This window comes from Etheostoma cragini, chromosome 19, assembly GCF_013103735.1.
Source record: "Etheostoma cragini isolate CJK2018 chromosome 19, CSU_Ecrag_1.0, whole genome shotgun sequence".
Taxonomy (NCBI): Eukaryota; Metazoa; Chordata; class Actinopteri; order Perciformes; family Percidae; genus Etheostoma; species Etheostoma cragini.
This window is the reverse complement of record NC_048425.1, coordinates 15,850,476-15,853,051: the sequence shown is the minus strand read 5'-3', so window position 1 is coordinate 15,853,051 and position 2,576 is coordinate 15,850,476. Positions and strand designations below refer to the sequence as shown.

At 38.5% G+C, this 2,576-nt stretch overlaps 1 protein-coding gene across 1 annotated transcript in view; it reads left to right on the top strand.

Annotated features, from left to right (window-relative positions):
- trip6 (thyroid hormone receptor interactor 6) overlaps window positions 1-2,576 on the top strand; it is a 14,324-nt gene that overhangs the window by 11,400 nt on the left and 348 nt on the right. The gene's annotated exons all lie outside the window — the stretch shown is intronic.

Genomic DNA, 2,576 nt, shown 5'->3' with positions numbered 1-2,576 from the left:
GTTTGGGGTCCCCTGCTGGAGCTGCTGCCCCCGCGACCCGATACCGGATAAGCGGTCGAAGATGGATGGATGGACCATGGTAAGTAAATAACAGTTTAAAAAAACAACAACTGATGGATAGTTTGTAATTGTAACACAATTTTTTCATAGGAAGCAATGGTGAATCAGAATTTAAAGAATTCTTATTTACTTAAGATTTCATTTTACATTTTTATTTTATGCAATTCTGACACTTCCCAGTTTGTCAATAGCATATTGTTAGTGATAGTTGAACAGTGTACAAACTGGGAGCATTGAAGTCATTTTAATGGAGGTTTGTAGATCCTTTTTATGTGTCCCACATGAATCTAGCTAGCCAGCTAGCTATTTATTTCAACAAAGGTTGACCTAATCTGCTCATAATGAAGAACTTTTTGCAGGTGAGCCTTTTATGAGCTAGCTTATTGCAATGCTAATGCTAATCAAATCACTGAGGAGGATGAAGGGTACAGGCTTGGATGGCCGGGTCATTTGCAAGATTTGTAAAGCCAGATAGGGTGATGGAAATGATCCCAAGAAGACCAAGCAGTGGATCATGTGCGTTGCTCCCGGAGTTCTAGGAGAATTTCCTCATCGAAGACGAGGAGGCATTTGCTTGAACTGGCTGCAATGACACAAAGACTACCATACAAAAAGCTGACTTTTATTTAATTTAGCTTGTGTAAAATGAATTAGCATATAAGAAGAGATGTTCATGAAAGTCCCTCTTTTTTCTAAAGGAGGGAGGGAGAGGCTGGGAGAGGGGTATTGGCTGTACATGCACTCCTCCTTTAAAAAAAGGGACCTTTATTAATATTATTACTATTATTATTAATATTGTGTAAGTGTTTGGTTAAAAGAAGAAAACTGTTAGGAATATTACACATTAAAGAGGAAATCCCATACCATATATGTTGTTTCTTTTTAAAGATATGTCAGTAGCTAAATCAAGGCATAACTCAAAAAAGAAAAAAGTATAATTTTCTCATGTCATTCTTACATTGTGACCTTCTTTCCCACCACAGGACTCTCACTGGTATGTCGGATTGCTCTGTCTTTAAATCGTGACGTAACTTGACTTTAAGTAAAATTTGCAGTGAGGAGGCCGTGTCTGCAGGCGTCCAGCTGTGCCTCCCCGGGCAGACCAGGGGGGCCCAACAGTCTCCACCGCCTCCACACCTGCTGCTACTTCAGAAAATTAGCGTCAATTTGTCATATTACACATCTTCGTATAAATGGTCAACGAGCAGCAATTCCCCTGTTGATTTGCACTGAACTCAATAGGTTTCTTTATGAATTTGAGTGTTTTAGTAGCCTGTAAGTAGGCTACCTCCCTTCCTAAAGCAGTTAACTATAGGCTAGAAAAAAGTTTTTATTTTTAAATACTTTATATATTTTTTATATACAGTAATAAAAGTATAATAAAAAATACAGCTCAATGGTTGAGCTGTTAAGATGCAACAATTTTACATGTGATGTGTTTCTGTATTTGAGAATTTTTGTTTTTTGCACTTTTTTGGCCTTTTGGGAAGTAAGAAATACAAAAAACGCACATAAAGACTAGCTTTAGAAATACATTCATATAAAATCCATTTTCCGAGTCATTTTTTTCTGGATTCTTTTCTGTATTAAGTTGGGGCCCAGGGTACTAGCTTTGTATAAAGCCCATCTAATATGCTTACAGTAGTGTATTTCAAATCATTTTACAGATGCTTTACTTGGACGGAAATAGAAATTCTCTATTCTAACCTCTTTAGCTCTGTGTCAGTAAGGCCTAGAATCACACTGACACTTGGAACAAAAAATTGAGAACGTTAGCTTCCCAATGAACTCAGGCACATCCCAGAGGGCCAAAGTCTGTGAGAACTGTATCACTTTTTGGTAAAACATTTAGACGAGAAAAGCATGTATTTTGTATAAAAAGTGTCTCTTAAGAGGTTTTCACATCAACGTTACCTATAACTGCACATTGTACAGTATTTTCAGTAACTGACACGATATGTCCACTGGGTGTCGCTGTAAGATCACATTTAAAGTTCGCCACATTCAACAACTTCACATATGCCTTGTGAAATTTCCGTATGAGTCTTTTTGCGAATTAACTCTGAGGTTAATTAAAACGCTGTGTTTATGAAGATGAAGGCCCAGCCAAAGAAAGAGGAAGTGTGTGTGTGCTAATTGGCATTCCCGAAGGTAAATACGACTGACAGCTCTCAAATCGAGACGTATCACTTAACGCTACATAAAGTCATTCTACATTTGATTTTGAAAAATGAAAATATGTTTTCATATTTTGTGTGGGTGAGTTCCAACGTGGAAGGTAAGCGCATGGTTAATGTATAAAGCCTCATGCAAGACAGGGCTGCCAACTCTCACGCATTGGCCGTGAGACACACGCATTTGACTGGTTTCACACGCTCACACGCCACACCCCCGATTTCTGACGCTGAAGTGTCAACCCGGTGTTCCGGTTTAACGAGAGTCCATGGGCGTTTCTCAATATGTGTTCTTCTATGGACTTGTGTTCTTGTGTTCTTGTGAAACGTCATGTTTGGTGG